The sequence below is a fragment of the Ceratotherium simum genome, chromosome 10 (genome assembly GCF_057802395.1).
Source record: "Ceratotherium simum simum isolate JZ-2026a chromosome 10, ASM5780239v1, whole genome shotgun sequence".
In the NCBI taxonomy this organism is placed as follows: domain Eukaryota; kingdom Metazoa; phylum Chordata; class Mammalia; order Perissodactyla; family Rhinocerotidae; genus Ceratotherium; species Ceratotherium simum.
In genome coordinates this window covers 44,862,720-44,881,448 of record NC_141909.1, presented here as the reverse complement: position 1 = coordinate 44,881,448, position 18,729 = coordinate 44,862,720, and the positions used below count along the sequence as shown (strand labels likewise).

Sequence of the window (18,729 nt, the reverse complement as noted above, 5' to 3'; positions counted from 1 at the left end):
TCCTATTTACTGTGTAAGGTAATATATTCACAGATTATGGGGCTCAGAGCATAGACATCTTTAGGGGGCCATTATTTAGACTACCACTTACGGTCTTGGATATTACACAACAGGCATAGCAGAAAATGAACCCTCTTATTCTGTTAGGATATGTACATATATTTTCATATCATAGGATCACTCAAGAATAGAAGTAACCATATATTTTACGTGGTTAAACAAAACACATGGCAATATGTTCTCCACTTTAATACCCCTGCCAACTGATTGTACATTTTATGCATGAATAATTCCACTAATAAGTTCATAATGAGCTAGAACACATCTGCTGGGAGCTTATATCCCTCGTAAAAGACTGTGGTTGAGAGTATATCCTTTAGTAGAAAACACTTGAATTTCAATCCTAACTTACTAAGTCTGTGGTGTTAGTTACCTTTATAACTCTTCTAACATTACTTTGTCTTCTTTAAAGTGTACATAATTATATATAACTTACAATTTAAAAGAAGATTGTAAAAATTTCAAAAGTAAATTCTGTTTGTATACTAAAAAATTTCCTCTGAATGGACTTTATGGAGCATTTTTAATACATGTTAATTATTGTTATTAAAATAATTCTCATGCTCAACTCCATTTTCCTTACAAGATCAAGGTAATTCCTCCCTATTGCATTAGCAGGAGAAGTAGGGTGGGAAACCATTTTTCCCCATAACAACTTTTATTCCTTGAGTTTCGTCAAAAACATGGTATCAATTTTTGCAGATAAATTGAGTTCTCTAATGAAATACTAATTTTCTAAAGGATCAAAATTGATGTGAAAAGTAAATGTTCCGATAACCAAATATTTCATCTAAGGAGATTAGGGAGATAAGAGCAATGGAAGACTAAAGCTGGTAGAAGAAAAGAACTAGTGAAAATTATTAGAGCAAAATCAATGATATTGAAAACAGGAAAAAACAGAAAAAAAGAAACAAAGCCAATACATGGTTCTTTGAAAAGATCAATAAATTTCATAAGCCTGTAGCCAGGCTAACCGAGAAAAAGAGAGAAGACACAAATTACCAATATCATAATGAAAGATGGGGTCATCAATGTTGGTAACATAGACATTACAAGCAATACTATGCCCACAAATTTTATAATTTTGATGAAATCGACCAATTTCTTGAAAGAGACAAGCTAGCAAAACTCACACCAGGAGAAATAGATACAATTAATGTGCCTATATTTATTAAAGAAATTAAATCAATAATTAATAACCAGCCAAAAGAGAACTTATCGGGCCAAGATGGTTTTACTCTTGAATTCTACCAAGTATTTAAGGAAGAAATGATGCTGATTCTAATAATCACTTCCAGAAGATAGAAGCAGAGGGAAACTTCCTAACTCATTCAGTGAGGCCAGGATTACCTTAATACCAAAATCAGATAAACACATTACAACAAAGCAAAACTACAGATCAATATCTTTCATGAACAGAGTGACACAAATCCTCAACAAAATATTAGTAAATAGAATCTAACAATGTATAAAAGTTTTATACACCATGATCAATGGGATTTATTCCGGGTATACAAGGATAGTTCAACATTTGAGAATCAATCAGAGTAACCTACCACATCAACAGACTAAAGAAAAGTCATATGATAACATCAATTGATGAAGAAAAAGCATTTTATAATATCCAACAACCAACTGTGATAAAAACTCTTAGCAAATCAAGAATAGAAGGGAACTTCCTCATTTTGATAAAAAACATCATAAAAGCTATAGCTAACATATGTAATGTGAGAATTTGGGTGCTTTACCACTAAGATGAGGAAAACGGCAAGGATTTTCTCTCTCACCATGACTATTCAACATCGTACTGGAAGTCCTGGCTAGTACAATAAATGAAAAAAGAAAAGAAAAGATATTCAGATTATGAAGGAAAAAATAAAACTGTCTCTATGTAGAAAACCCCAAAGAATCAACAAAAAATTTCTCAAACTGATAAGTTACTACAATAAGATTACAAGATGCAGGGCAAGATGCAAAAGTCAGTTGCTGTCATATATACTGGCAATGAACTATTAGAATTTAATATAAAGCTACAGTTTTTACAATTGTACCTAGAAAAATTAAATACTTAGCAGTATACAGGATTTATAGCCAGAAAACTACATAACACTGATGAAAAAAATCAGAGGAGATCTAAATGAATGGAAAGCTATTCCATCCTCATGGATTGGAAGAGTCAATATTGTTAAAATGTCAATTCTTCTCAACTTGATCCCAACCTGAAAGTGAAATTCCTTAGTTAATCTCTTCATAAGAGAGTCTTTTACATTCACAACACATATCAAGGATGTCTTTACTTTCCTCAGATGAATAATTCTCTTGCCCAAATCAGCTTTTGTTTCCTTGTATAAACTTCCACTTATTTATCAAGAATTACCATTTCTACACACAATTCTGAGCCTGAATCCGACTTCCTGCCCACAAACGTTTCTAAAATTCTGAGTGACTTTAGTTGATCAGGAAATCCTTCAGAACAGCAGGTGATGCTGGAGGGGAAAGGAATAGGCTAAAGCTGGTTGCCCACGATGGACAGTGATTCTCTGAGGCCAGTGTCCTGTGAGGTGATCCCACCATCGTGGACTGTCAGTCTCCCTATTTCAGTTCTTAGATTAAAAAAACATATAAGCACATCTCACAAAGAAAATGATTCCTGGGGTGGTTAAGACTGAATACATCTTGAAGATACAAATAATACTTCAATAGCCTTATTATTAGCAATTTGAATGTCTTCTTTACTCTGGAATCAATAGAACCGTTACTGTGCACAATACTGATTGGGTACCTTCCTGATCCTCTTCAGAGACCATGTGAATAAGAATAAGGTCACCTCGATGTCCAGTAGCTGCTTCTTGATTAACAAGAAAATCTAAAAAACGAACAAATAAAAAACAAACAAAAAGAAAATCTCCAAAGCTCCTATTTTAGTAAGAAAAATAAATTATTTCTGCAAGCCTTCCTTCTTCTCCATCTGCTTCCGTAGTAACACAAAGACAGTGGCCTGTACGGCTAGCTTGATTATTATTTTCATTATCATCATCATTATCAGGCAAAGTTTAATCAATTCTTTACAGGAAAAATGCTTTAGTACTCAAAGACACAAAGACCTCTGAGTTTGCATTTCTTTGAAGGTTTCAATGTTGCATTTTCCTTAAAATTTTTAAAAACGTGTATAAATTCTGATAAAGTTGAGAGCAGAATGGAAAATGCCATATTTCCTTTTAGATGCACTATTTCTACTAATAAAGTCTTATTTTGCATTAGATTTACTGGAAGAGTATTGCATTATTCATTTGTATTGACTGATTGTGAGCTGCCACTTATAAATCATCTTTATCTGTGAACTTGTTTAGGCAAGTTCCTCTCAGTTTAAAATGAACAGTTAATATTTTGGACCAAAGTGCAAGAATAGATATTTATCCATATTAAATTTATTTAAAATAAGTTAATCATTTCAGCTTGTAAATAGTCCCTTGGTTTTTGTCACATAAGGTGACCATTATTCTTCTCCATCTTCAACATTCTAAAACTATGATGCAATTGTCTTCATTCAGGTCTTAAATAAAAATATTAAACAAAATAAGACTGAAGACAAGATACTATGCCACATTCTAAAAATATGTGTCTAAGTTAAACAATTATATATCTACCTACCTGTATTATATTCTAACAGTAGGTTCAGCTCCTTTTTAGCCACTAATATTGTCATAAACTCCCTAATGAAATGTTGCCAAAATCTGAATACTTATTCTGTCACATTTCTATTGACTACTAGACTCGTATTTATAAATAAAATATGTTAAGCTGCTATGCCTTGCCATATATGGAAAATATCTGTCATTTTAGTTTTTTGAAATCATTCAAATATTTTCCTAAGATAAACATTGCAAATTGTAATTAATTGATTATAATATTAAGGTCAAGGAGAAAAATTCACTCAAACATATAATGTACATATGTCTCAGTAATCCTTCAATAATCCTTGAATTATTTATCTTCAAAGGATCTCACCTGTAGCAGGCAGAATTTTGGCTCCATGCCCTTCACCACCTGGTATCAAGCCTGTAAATATGTTATGTTACAGGCAAAAGGCACTTTGCAGATACAATTAAGTTTACTGATCAGTTGACTTGAAGATAAGGGTATCATCCTGGATTATAAAGGTGTGTTTAATGCAATCACGTGAGTTCAAAGGATAGAACTCACTCTGTCTGGGTGCAAGGAAAACGTGACAGAAGGGAAAGTAATACATTCAAAGCATCAGGAGGATTTGATACACTCTTGCTGGTTTACAAATAGAGGAAACCAGGAACCTCAGTCCCGCAACCACCAGGAACTAAATCCTGGCAACCAAGTGCATAAGCTTGGAAGTGGATTTTTCTCTTGAGCCTCTAGATCAGAATCCTGCATGGCCAACACCTTTACTTCATTCAGCCTTGTGAGACTCTAAACAGAAGATCCAGCCACTCCGTGTTGAGCTTCTGACCTACAGAAACTGTGAGATAATAAAATCATTAATTTAATCATTTTGTAAATTTGCTAACTTGTTACAGCAATAGAAAACTAATGCATCCATCCTTCTAACTCACTATTAAGTAGAGCTTTTGTCTCTAAATTGTATACTTTATTTTAGTTTTCTAAATTATCCAAAATGACAAATGAATCAAGAAATATTTCTAAAAGTAGAATATTTCACCATAATAAAATAATTTAAATAAGAAAGCCATTTTACTTTAAATACATATTTTTAATATTAGCCAGGGAACTACATTTTGACATTGTTTGAATGTTATTTGATTTTCCAAATAACTAACTTCAAAAATTTTGACTTGAGGGGCTGGCCCCATGGCATAGTGGCTAAGTTTGGTGTGCTCTGCTTCAGTGGCCTGGGTTTGCAAGTTTGGATCCTGGGCACAGACTTATACCACTCATCAGCCATGCTGTGGCCATGACCCACATAGAAAATAAAGGAAGATTGGCACCGAAGTTAGCTCAGGGCTATTCCTTCTCAAGCAAAAAAAGAGGAAGATTGGCAACAGATGTTAGCTCAGGGCCAATCTTCCTCACCAAAAATAAAAATAAAACACCTTTGACTTGATATATCAAGTTCCTCTTTGATAGCCACAAACTACATTTTGGATACTTCTTTGGCAATTGAGTTTACCATGATGTTCAGAATTATACACTTACTTAATCAAATGTATATCTCCTTTATTTTTGAAAGCATTAAAATTTGTGGAAGAAGTGGGAAATAACTAGGCCAATAAAAAGGATATTGATTAGTCTTAACCAGCAATCCTTAGTTGTGTAGTGCACTCTATTCCTTTTATTATTTATGTAATTTTGAAAATCTCTCTCCAATTCTAAAAAAAGACTGTGACATGTTTATTTTATAAAATAAAATAAATTTACCTAATTTTTCTTGAACAATACTGGAGGATTTTATGCTAATTTTACACAATATTTTAGAAGGAGTTTACATTTTTCAACATAAATTTTCCATGTTACAACTATTTTTGAGGAGACAAAGAGAGGGAACAAACACATTTTTACTCAGTTACATTAATTCTCTCATTTAACCTAAAAGTAATTCTCTCCAATGTGTACATTTATTCTCCTTTGAAAAAATGAATACCCTGCAGTTTGGAAGATTTTGGTAGCTTATTTAAATCTCATCCCTGGAAAGATTAGGAACCAACCAGTCTTTATAAACTACAATGTGTCTGATTTCAAAGTTTGTGCTATTTGTACCACAACGAAATGCCTCCAAATTCTCTAGGTTGCCACCAAATTTACTAATATGTAATTTATTCCCAGACCAACATCTGTTTACCCTTATAAAACATAGAATTTTAGGGTTTTAGACTATAAGTTTTTACTTATTAATTTTGGAGCCCTTGCAGAATACTTAGCATATAATCAGTGATAAATTACTGTTTAAAATATTTAAGAATATGTGTATAACAAAATTCCTTTGCTTTTCAAACACTTCTATAATTTGAGTGTAGAGGGAAGTTTCTGCTTTGGGGATCATACATAACTAGGAACTATCAAAGATCTTTCCACTCTATGAAATAATCTAAGTATTTCCTGTCTTATCGGAAGTAAGAGAAAACGACTCCCCACTCGCTACCACTACCACCTTAAAGAAAGAAATCAACAGATGGGAGAGCTGGTCTGAATTGCAGGCAACAAGGAGGAACAAAGTATCCTTGAGCTGGAGCACTAAAACAGAGTATAGACCCGAGGGACAAGGCATGCCATTCTTCTTGAGTTTATTCTAGAAATGGAAGAAGGGTTAAATATTAGAAAATCTTTAAATGGCATTTACTGCATTAATAAATTAAAGAAAGACTATAAGATAGTGTCAAGAGTCAATGAGAACTTATTTGATGAAATTCAGCAACTATACATAAATTTAAAAAATTACTTTTATTAAGAGTAGAATACATTAGTTCAATGGCAGGCAAACGTTTCACTAACAGTATAGATGAAAAATAATAAATCAATAATAATTTTAAATAAAATAAAAAAAACATAAACCATATTTTTAAAGCTGTGGAAGCAACCAGGACCACAGTATATACAATTCTGGAAAGAGAAGAAACTTGCATAGGTGATCTGAGAATTTGAAGCTCTCACTGGTTGAGAGCCTGAGAATTTAGTCCAGGCAGAGGCTGAGGACTACTCGTTGGGGATGGAGAAATAAACCGAACTTTTGGCAATAAGATGAAGTGTAACGAGAAAATTGGATATCAGACAGGTATCCACATGGCTTGTTTTCCCCTCAGGACAGATTCTGAATTCCGTAGCTGTGCTGGACAAGAGGCTTAAAAACTAAAGCAAAATCCTCAGAAAAGTCAAGCAGGATTTCCCTCTTGTGCTTAGAAGGCAAATATCTAGTCAAGAGTGTGTCTCAGGGATTACATGTGAGAGAAAAGCCTCTGAAGGAGTGGTGAATTGACACTGAAAATTCTTATTTTTCCCCCTTTTGAGGAGTTTGCCTAGTTTGACAGATTTGGTGTCTGGCTGGTACCACTTCTTGGGGACCAAAAATCAGGAAAGATTTTAGCTACTGTAAGGGTTTGAAATGTCAAATTGGAGATTTGAGGATTCTCAAAAGCACAGATTGAAGACATTTGCCACATTTATAGCTGTGTCAGTCTAAGCCAAAACTTCTAAAAAGCTATGTAAATTTTTTCAGTTTCTCAGTGTTGAGACATGCCAGGGGCACAATGAAAACAATATGCAGATCCATACGTTAGAATAGACATGGCTATATAAGAGAAAGAATAGACAATACAGGCAGACCTACAAGTAACCCAGATATTGGAATTAGTAGACAAAGACATTGAAATATTTATGATTATTACAATCAAGAAAATAGAAAAAATGATGTAGAAAATAGATGAAAAGTGGGAGAATTGTAACTGATAATTTGAGTAAAAATAGGATCAGCTGGACATTCTAGAACTCAAAAGTACAATATCTAAATTTAAAATTTCAAAATTAAAATTTAAAATTTGAAATACAATAACTACGTTGTTTAACAGCAGATTGAACACAGACATTAGCATTAGTGAAATGAATGCTGGGTCATTAAAAATATCCAAACTGAATCACATTTTCCCTTAAATGAAGGAAAATGCAGGAAATATGATGATCAACCTTCTATATCTATTGTAATCAGAACAGTAAAACAAGAAAAATAAAGTAAAAGCATAAAATTTCTAAAAAAGGAAATAAAACTATCATTGTCTGTAGATTTTATCATTAATAATAGAAATTACAAAGAATTTATTGAAAATAATGGAAAGTTTTAAGTCAATATAATAATAATGCACCATATACCAGCAAAAATGTAAAATATACTTTAAAACTTTCTCCACTTATTTGCACAACATACTTACAAATAAATCTTACAAAAATTGTGAAGTCTAATTATTAGGAATTTATACAATTTTTTGTAAAGAGGTTAAAGAAGACCAAAATCATCAGAAAGATATTGTATATTTATGAATAGGAAGAGTTAATTTTGTAAGAATATCAGTTTTACACAATTATTCTATCAATATAGTCCAATTCCAATCATATTGTCCAAAGAATTTTCTTGTACCCTAAAAAGCTGATTGTACACATTTTTAATGATGAGCAATGGGTCAAAATAGCCAATATTTCCCATCTGTTCTTCAGATTTTATCACACTGTGATAAATAGAAAGCTGGATTTTTTTATTGTAAATCAAAAATAGTATTTGATATATTAATATATTTTATTTCCAAGTACTTTTGGGGAAAAATAGAGTCTATTGGTAAGATTTTTAAAGCTTTAAGTTATGTTTGAATTCCGTTTAACCTTGTTTTGAATATAACATCCTCTAAATCTGGTTGCATTCATGATGGAGGATCAAAACTGAGATGATTATAAATTTTTGTGTTGGTAGTTTGCTTAATTGAATTTTGCAAAATCATCGGTTTGGTGTTTCTATGTACTTTTAGAGTTATTTCATGAATTCAATTGAGATTTTTCTCTTCCAATAACAATGTTACTTTTAACACTACAGTTTCAGCGTGAGAAAATAATATAGTTCATCTAGATTCCGAATGTATTAGCATTTCATGTTTTGGGTGCTTATATTTAAAGCCAGATCACTTTAACAGTTAACGAATTACAATTCATCACTCAAATATTGTCTACAGTCAGTAGGAAAGACAGAAAATAAATGAGGTCAAACTGAAAAACTTGAGAAATCTAATTGAGATCTTTTCCTTGAGCCAATACCAAAGTAATGTTCTCTCAACCTTTTATAATTAAAATGTAATATTGTATGGAGCAGTGCAATCAAACAGCAAAGCAGATGGTAGCAGAGGAGATAAAAATTAATCCTTAGCCACTTGTTGAGTCATGAGCTGTGGTTTCAATTATAAAGAAGCATTATTGTAAAGTACCCAATTCGCTAATGGAAATACTCCAAGGTCCCCCAAAGTCGATCACGGACTGAAAGTGTATGTTGTCTTACCTATAAAATTTAGTGCAATCTAGGAAATATCATATTGAATGTTCATAAATTATATCTCATGTAGCCATATAGCTACCATTATAGGCTATCCAGATAACACATTTGATTAGATCGCTCTTTGTTTTAGAATTCTTAAGTGAATACCTATTCGATTACAGCAGGGTTTCTCCACTTGGGCACTATTGGCATGTTGGGTCAGACATTAAATTTTGTGTATTATAAGGCTGTTTAGTAGCATCCCTTGTTTCTATCCACTAGGTGCTATTAGCAACCCCACCTCAAGTTGCAATAGTAATAAAAAAATGTCTCCAGACATTGCCAAATTTCCCCTGGAGGGCAAAATTACCCCCAGTTAGAAACCACTCACTTAGAGCATAAACTTGTAGTTATTTAGCATAATATCAATACTTGTGGTAACTTGAACTCATTTATTATCATTCCCTTCCCAGCTTTTTGCTTCATAAACACTAATCCCTCTCTGTTTTTCTGCATACACCTTGTAATTTCCAACCTCTATGTTTTTGCTTCTGCTGTCCTTTCCATCAAATCTATCTTTGTGACCACTTCTAATAGTGATGCCATATAAGCTTCTTTTAGAACTTGACCCAAAAATAATCTCCAAAGGAAGTTTTTCCTAACGTGCCAAAGTGCTTTGCTTTGGGGCTGCTTTACTGCCCTGGGTCTTTCTCTGACTTTGCACTTACCACATTGCAGGCAAGGTTGAGCAGAGAAAGGAGTAACCCAGGTCATTTAACCCAAACATCTAGCTCCACAGACAAATTCTGGATGTTATTCTAATAAAGAATTGTGGAAGTAAACCAGAAAGATGCTTTGCCAGCAATATTTATTGTTAAACTATTCTCTATTTATCTATTTACCGATCTATCGATCAATTGATCTATCACCTATCTACCTACTTTATCTATCTATCTATCTATCTATCTATCTATCTATCTATCTATCTATCTATCTATCTACTTCTCTCTCTACCTATCTACCTACCTATTTATCTGCCTGCCTGTCTGTTTGTCTTTGTCTGACTGTCCCTCCATCCATCCACCTATCTACCTATAATCTATCTATATACCTATCTATCTAACGATCCATCTATCTATCATATATCTATATCTTTCTGAGTGTAATTGCTTCTAGTTACAGACAGTGATGGTGATGCTATATACTCATATACTGATGCACTCATGCATACCATGCTCACACCCATACACTCATGCATACCCATCCCAGGCATCAAGTCATAGGGCAGGGCTCTGGGCGCCTGTGAGGATTTGCACTCATCCCCCAGGTATTCCCATGCCCTAGGGAATACAATGTTAAATAGTAAATGAAACACCATGACAAGTAAGGAAAGAAACCTTAGAAAAAGGAGAGCACTCTTTTCCTGTTTTTTTATTTTTTGAGCAAGGGGCTCCACATTTTATTTTTTACTGGGACTCACAAATTATGTAGGTGGACCTGCTTCCAGATGTATGAAAGTTTCACTTCTGTTCAATAAGAACAATCAGAACATCATCACCACTTAAGCTCTCTTATTTGCAATTTTTTTTTGTGAGACCACTAAAGTGCTTATTTAAGTGTTTGAACTTTGAACCCAGACTTTGAAGATTATATAATATATAAACAGGTAGCAGTACCACACAGTTCATGATCTTTTATGTTCAATATTAAGTTTCTAATTTTTAATAGATAGCATCTAAATTGAATGAACAACAGTTGTGTGGACCAACATAAATGTTTCGATAAGAAAAATCCTAGTTTGAGATGTTATCTTTTAAATTTTTGTAACTCAATCTGATTTATATGACTCTATAGGGCTCCCTATTTTACTCGCCAGCATTGCAAAGGTTCAATTCGTGAAAACACTAATTCTCATTAGTAAGTCACAAAATGTGACATAAAATGAGGAAATGTAATCTTGTAATTGCTAGACAGCTATTAAGCCTACATGAAAAATTAACATCATTATATAAAAAATTAGGGTAAGAAATAAATAAAAATGCCAAAAAAGTGCCTTGTTTCTTAATTATTTTAATAACATTTGATTATTTCACATTTTGTTCATTCTCATTAAGATCTTTTCCTTTTTAAAATCTCACATTCATTTTGTATTTGCTAAGCCAATAATGCACACAAAATCAGGTAGCTGTTAGGGACTAAAAATTATTTTCTCACTTCAGCTATAATAAGGTTACAGCATGCAGTATTTGTCCTTCCGTGACTGGCTTATTTCACTTAGCATAATGTCTTCCAGGTTCATCTACATTGTCACATATGGCAGGATTTCCTTCTTTCTAAAGGCTGAATAACATTCCATTGTATGTATATACCACACTTTCTCTATCCAGCCATTCATCAATGGACATTAGGTTGTTTCCATATCTTTTTGTGTGTGTAGGTGAGGAAGATCAGCCCTGAGCTAACACCCATACCAATCCTCCTCTTTTTGCTGAGGAAGACTGGCCCTGGGCTAACATCACGCCCGTCTTCCTCCACTTTATATGGGACACCGCCACAGCATGGCTTGACAAGCGGTGCCTCGGTGCGCGCCCGGGATCCGAACCCTGGGCCGCCAGCAGTGGAGCGCGTGCACTTAACGGCTATGCCACTGGGCTGGCCCCTGTTTCCATATATTAGTTATTGCAGGGAGTTACTGTTCTACGGGTATGAAGTTTCGGTTATGCAAGATGAATAAGCTCTGCTCTACAACATGGTGCCTATAGTTAACAACATTGTATTGTGCACCTAACCTTTAAGAAGGTAGATCTCATGCTAAGCATTCTTACCATAATAAAAAAGAAAATAAAAACCAATCAATAAATCAATAAAAATACCAAGAGTTTTGGTATTTATTTCTTTCAATAATCTTTCTTATCTCGATAATATGTTTTGTTCTGAAATCTGCTTTGGTCTGATACTAATATAATCACTCCAACTGCTCCTCTCCCCTCATGTCAACACCCCCCTCGTGTCAGCCTGGTGTAACTCTTTCCATACTTTTACTTTTAACCCACTTGTGTTTTAATACATAAAGTCCGGTTCTTGTGGGCAGCATATAGTTGGGTTGTCTATTATATTTTCAATATGAATATTGCGTGCATATTTTAAATATTGTAATTTCTAGAAAGAAGTTTTGTGTTATTTTTGAGTTTCTGTGACTTATTTTATTTCTTCTTAGTAAATGTCTTCTTTTCACCCTTCTGTTAGTCCGCACTCTTAGGAAACTCTTGTCTGGATTGTTCAATGCAATTTCCTCTCTCTCAAGGGTTACCTTGAAATTAGTCGAATTCTTCTTTGTTCAGTCATGGGTATAAGATTTCTTGGCAAGTCTTGGAATCCTGGGATTCCTCTGGAAGTGATAGACCAGGAGTCTGGGAAATCATGACTTTCTTATTCTTCTTTATAGATAAAAAGCTAGGTGGCACTTACTCGTTTGCTGGGATTGGAGAAGGAACTCTATTTCTAACCAGCATCTTCAAGGGCAAGCAGGAGAAAAATACACACTTTCTCGCTAGTCAGTCAAGGAATTCAGCCCCAAATTCAGACCTCCTTAAGACTACGAGAGACCATTATAGAGTAATCTACCTTTCTAAAAAAAGCAAATTCTCAAAGAAATTAACAAATTTAAGCCAAGACATGGTAAATGAATTATAGCATGGCAATAAGTTAATTCCAAGAACGTGAGAATGTTCAGATTAAATTATGCATCAATGCACATCATTACATTGCTAAGTAAAGGGCCAAAATGCTTATAATTATATCAATAGGTAACAAAAATATTTGTGCTAATGACTTACAAAATTCTAATTAATTATAATTATAAAAAGCTCTACATAAAATAGGACACACTGCCAAATATGTGTTGGATAAACAAGGCAGGCTAAAGCTAAAAATTATCTGTATATGAAGGTCAACTGTATAGAGATTTTTCTAAGAAGATACCTGGCATCCTGATGTGAAATAGCCAAGAGGCCCTGGGGAGGGGACCCCGTAGATATCTTCGAAATTTTATTTTAGGTCCAGAGAAGGGAAAAGTCCTGATCCCTAGCAGCCTGTTGCTGAGCAACCTGATTTTCCTGGGTCACTTAGTAACATTCTGGCTTGTTCTTCTCCAAAGGATATTTTAATATTAAATATCTACATTTAGGTAAAACCTTCTAAAATTGTACTTCAACACTAAAACTCATATAAATTTAAATAACACTTGTGCCTTTCAAAATACAATCTAAATAAGACTGTAGGCAAAATCACAAGGGCCTGTATTTCTTTTAATTTTTCTTTTTTAATTATCTTTTTGTGTGTGTGTGAGGAAGGTCAGCCCTGAGTTAACATCTGTCGTCAATCCTCATTTTTTGCTGAGGAAGACTGGCCCTGGGCTAGCACCTGTGCCCATCTTCCTCCATTTTATATGGGACGCTGCCACAGCATGGCTTGACAAGCGGTGCGTTGGTACTCGCCCGGGATCTGAACTCTGGGCCGCTGCGGCAGAGCACACGCACTTAACTGCTATGCCACCGGGCTGGCCCCTCTCCTTTTAATTTTATTGTCTAGTATGGCATAAAATTATTTTTAACCTTGTAATTCCATGTTTTATATTCTATGATATCCCCTAAGAGGATATAAACTATTTATTCTCTATTTTAAGGTAAATATTACCCTGGACGTAAACAGAATATCAATTCTATCTATTTGGGGAAAAAATCTTAATTCTAAGATACTTTAACTAAAAGTAAAAAAAGACTACTAGAGACCATTACTGACGATGTTTTAAAATATATTTATAATTTTATAGAGAAGCCTTTTTCAACACTCAAATTCTTTTTATCCAGTCAGCCACCCTATGCCTTTTAATTGGGGCATTTAGTCCATTGACGTTTAAAGTAGCTATTGATAAGTATGTACTTACTGCCATTTTTTAAATTTTTTATTTTTTTTTTCCTCAGTGTTTAAGTAGTCCTTCTCTGTACCTTACTTCTTCTATACAGAATTGATGGTCACTTTAGTTTGACCTCTGTCTGAAAGCTGTACTCTTTAACTACCCTCCTCCCTCCTTTTATGTTTTTGATATCATATCTAACCTCTTTTTTGTGCATTTGTATCCATTACGTTCTAATCGTGGAAATAGATAATTTTTCCTATTTGTGGTCTTCTCTTTTCCCCTTAAATCAGTCCCTTTAATATTTCTTGTAACACTGGTTTCTTGGTGACAAACTCCTTTAATTTTTGCTTATCTGGGAAAATTTTGATCTCTCCTTCCATTTTGAACGATAACCTTGCCGGGTAGAGTATTCTTGGCTGTAAGTTTTTTCCTTTCAGCACTTTAAATATATCGTGCCATTCTCTTCTAGCCTGTAAGGTTTCTGCTGAGAAGTCAGCTGATAGCCTTATGGGGTTTCCTTTGTATGTAACTTGACATTCTCTTGCGGCTTTTAGGATTCTCTCTTTATCTTTAATTCTGGACATTTTGATTATGATGTGTCTTGGTGTGGGCCTCTTTGGGTTTATCTTGTTTGGGGCTCTCTGTGCCTCCTGTACCTGGATGTCTGTTTCCTTCCTTAGGTTAGGGAAGTTTTCATCTATTATTTCCTGAAATAGATTCTCTGCCCCCTTGTCTCGCTCTTCTCCTTCCGGGACACCTATAACACGGATGTTAGTGCGCTTGATGTTGTCCCAGAGGTCCCTTAGACTGTCCTCACTCTTTTTAATTCTTTTCTCTTTTACCTGTTCACCTTGGGTAATTTCTTCTAGTCTTTCTTCCAGCTCACTGATCCGTTCTTCTGTATCCTCTACTCTGCTTTTGAGTCCCTCTAATGAGTTTTTCATTTCCAGTATTGTATTCTTCATTTCTGATTGGTTCTTTTTATATCTTCCATTTCTTTGTTGACATTCTCACTGAGTTCATCTATTCTTCTCCCCAGATCAGTGAGCATCCTTAACACTCTTAGTTTGAACTCTCTGTCAGGTAGGTTGCTCATTTCTGTTTCACTTAGTTCCTTTTCTGGGGTTTTGTCCTGTTCCCTTACTTGGAATGTATTCTTTTGCCTCCTCATTTTGCCTCTTTCCCTGTGCTTGTGTCTCACGTATTAGGTAGGTCAGCTACGTCTCCTGCTCTTGGATAGGTGACCTTATGTAAGTGATGGCTTAGGAGGCTTCCAGTGTGCTTCCCTCAGTTCTCAATGTTCCAGGGGTGGCCCCTATGTGGGCTACGTGTGTCCTTCTATTGTGGCCTGTTAGCTCTCCCTATAGGCGCCCAGGAGGCTGAGTTATGCTCCTGGCCAGCTGTTGTAATGCTCAGCTGCTTGTAGTTGTTGTGGGCCCTTCAGTCTCTTTATCAGGTGTGGGGAGCCCCAGCACAGTTGGCTGTAAGTTCTAATACCACATTTGTGTTGCAGTATTTCTTTTAAGTGAATAGGCCCCCAGTGTGGCAGGTTGTTAGGCTCAGGGCCTTAGAATTGCTGTAAACCTCTAGCCTATTAGGTCTCTTGTCAGCTCTCTGAGGATTGCAGCTGGGTGGGGCTGGCCTCAGGCACAGGAGCACCCAATTGTTTCAGGCTTTGGAAGGTGGGGCAAACCTCCTATGTGGGTCTTTGAGAAGCACAAGTCTTCTGCAGCTGACAAGCCCTGCCGCCCAGAGGTCCACACACACAGTCAACACAGTCCTGCCCCATGTGAGCGCCCCGACCTCCCCAAGCGGACCCAGTCTCTCCACGGCGGGAGCCCCACACACTCCGCTACCGCCCCACACTCTCCACCTGCTCCTTGTGCACACCCTGCCCCGCTCAAGTCAGCTCAGTTGCCAGGCTGCAGAAAATCCAGTCACCAATCTATGCAGGCCCACACGTTGCCTGAGGGCTTGTTGTTAGGTGGGGCCAGTCTCTAGGGTGGGCTGCCTGCCTTGGCTGAGCTGGATTAAATCGGTGCTCTAGCGGGTGGAGCAGACCCTGGGCTAGCAGGTCTCAGGGAGAACTCCAATGGCGTCTGTGTCAGCACGCTCACACCAGGCCACAACAATGGCCGCCGCCAATGTCCCAGTCCCTGGAGAGGTCTCACCCCTCACCGAGATGCACTCAGGGCCTATTAGGTGAGTCTCTTCTCACCAAAGCAGTGTGCACCTTTCTTTCTGGTGATTTTAGGATGCTTTCTGGAACGGGTGAGTTTGTGCGCGGGCCCTTTAAGAGCCAGTTTTAGTTTCTTTGTGAGCCGGGTTTTCTGGGGGTGCTCCCCAATGCTTTAGTAGCAGGCAAGGTCAGATATTATGCCACTGGTGTCGATTGTGCTGGGTCCACAAAATGCCCACAGCGGGGGCGCTCCCCGGCTCAGGACCCCGCGCCTCCAGGGAGGCTGCGTACCTGTGAGCTGCTCCCGGCGGCCGTGACGCTGGCGGCTTGTGAAGGCGGCGTTTTTCCTCTCCGGAAGGGAGTCTCTGCCTCTTCCACCCCAGTTAGGATTGTCTGTTGTTGCAGGAGTTCCTCTCATCCAGTTTTCAGTTCTGTCTCAGGGGTAATTTTTCCACGAGTAGTTGTAAATTGGCTGTGTCCACGGGAGGAGGTGAGTTCAGAGTCTGCCTACGCCGCCATCTTGACTCCGCCTCCTCAAATTCTTATTTTAAAAAATATTTTACTGGAGTCTGCCCAGTGGCGTAGTGGTTAAATTCACGTGCTCTGCTTTGGCGGCCCAGGGTTCGTGAGTTCGGATCCCGGGCACGAACTTACACACTGTTCATCAAGCCATGCTGTGGCGGTGTCCCATATACAAAGTAGAGGAAGATGGGCATAGATGTTAGCTCAAGGACCATCTTCCTCAAGCAAAAAGAGGAAGATTAGCAACAGATGTTAGCTCAGGGCCAATCTTCCTCACAAAAAAAAAAAAAAAACCTTTTTACCAAATGTTCTTCTTTTGGAATGTGGCATAATTATATCTGTTTCTAGAATCAGACAATATTATGGGGGAAAGCAGCCTTATTTCAAATCTAGATAATCTGTCATGGAGAGCCCTTCAGGTTAGTGTTTCTCATCTTGCAAGCATGGTTTTGCAAAAGGGGATGAAAGACTAGGGTAAGAAACAATTCATTTGCCTCAAATTTTATTAAAAACATTTAGGTCAATTATCTCATGTCCCTTATCCATCAAACTACAATATAGGGAATGCTATTAAAAATAGTTATTGCAAAAAATACTGCCCACCCTCTTAGATGCTTTCTTCAATACACTGATGGTTTTTACTTAATTTCTCAGATTAATTGAATTTTGTCTAGTAGGCTTATTTTTAGGATGTATATGAGTATCTTTGGAGAGAAGCTTGTTCAATTATAGTTGCATGTAAACTTTTGAATTATTTATATCATCTTTCATGAGGATGCAAGATATTGCTTGTGTCCATTTCCAGTGGTGGTGAAAAACGATCTTAGAATTCATGTAACAACACAATTAAGGATATGTTAATGTATAACAACCCCAGCCCATTCACCCTCCCGTACTGGAGCACTTTTTAAAAGTGAGATTGAAAATAAAAGAGGTTAATATCTGTGACAGCATTAATTTAAATGGTCAATTAAATTAAATTTAAATTTAATTAATTTAAATTTAAATGATGCTTTCTGTTTTGCATTTATAAAAATGAGATCATACAGTATGTGAACTTTTGTGTCTGGCTCCTTTCACTTAATGTCATCAAGATTCATTTATATTATAGCACGTATCACTACTTCATTTTTTTATGGCTAAGTAGTATTCTATTGTACGGCTATACTACATTTTCTTTATCCATTCATCAGTTGACAGACATTTTGATTGTTTCTAGTTTTGGATACTATGGAAAATGCTGCAATGAACATTTGCATACAAGTTTTTGGGCATGTTTTCATTTCTCTTGGATATGTATGTAATAATGAAATTGCTTCATTGTATGGTAACTCTTCGCATAACATTTGAGGAACTGCCACACCATTTTCCAACATGGCTGGACCATTTTACAACACCACTAGAAATGTATGAGGGTTTCATTTCTCTTCAACCTTGCCAACATTTGGTATTATCCATCCTTTTGATACTAACCATCATAGTGGATGCAAAGCGATATCTCATTGTGGTTTGGATTTGCATTTTTCTAATGGCAAATGATGTTGAGCATGTTTTTATGTGATTATTGGCCATTTGGATATCTTTTTTGGAGAAATGTCTATTGGAATCCTTTGGTCATCTATTAATTGGATTACAATATTTGTTTTTGTGTTGTTGCACTGTAAATGTTCTTTATATATTCTGGATACTAAATATGATTTTTTTCTTCCATTCTGTGGGTTGTCATTTTATTATGGCTTCTTTCAAGATTTTCTTTTTGTCTTTGATTTTCTGCAGTTTGAATATGATATGCCTAGGTACAGATTTTTTGGCATTTAACTTGCTTGGTATTCTCTGAGATACCTGGGTCTGTGGTTTAATGCCAATAATTAATTTTGGAAAATTCTCAGACATTGCTTCAAATATTTATTCTATTCTTTTTCTCTTTCTTCTCCTTTTGTTATTCCAATTACATATATATTAAACTTTCGTAATTGTCCCACACTTCTTGGATATTGTGTTCCATCCTTTCTTTGCTCTTCAGTTTGGGAAGTTCCTATTGACCTATCTTTAAGCTCA

At 35.9% G+C, this 18,729-nt stretch overlaps 1 long non-coding RNA gene across 1 annotated transcript; it reads right to left on the bottom strand.

Annotated features, from left to right (window-relative positions):
• Window positions 1-836: 836 nt before the first annotated feature.
• On the bottom strand, window positions 837-16,660 carry LOC147916103 (uncharacterized). The gene is made up of 3 exons (XR_015553402.1): window positions 16,441-16,660; window positions 4,069-4,552; window positions 837-2,926 (listed from the first exon to the last, which is right to left on the bottom strand). It is a non-coding gene; the product is annotated as an uncharacterized LOC147916103 (long non-coding RNA).
• Between the last annotated feature and the right edge of the window lie 2,069 nt (window positions 16,661-18,729).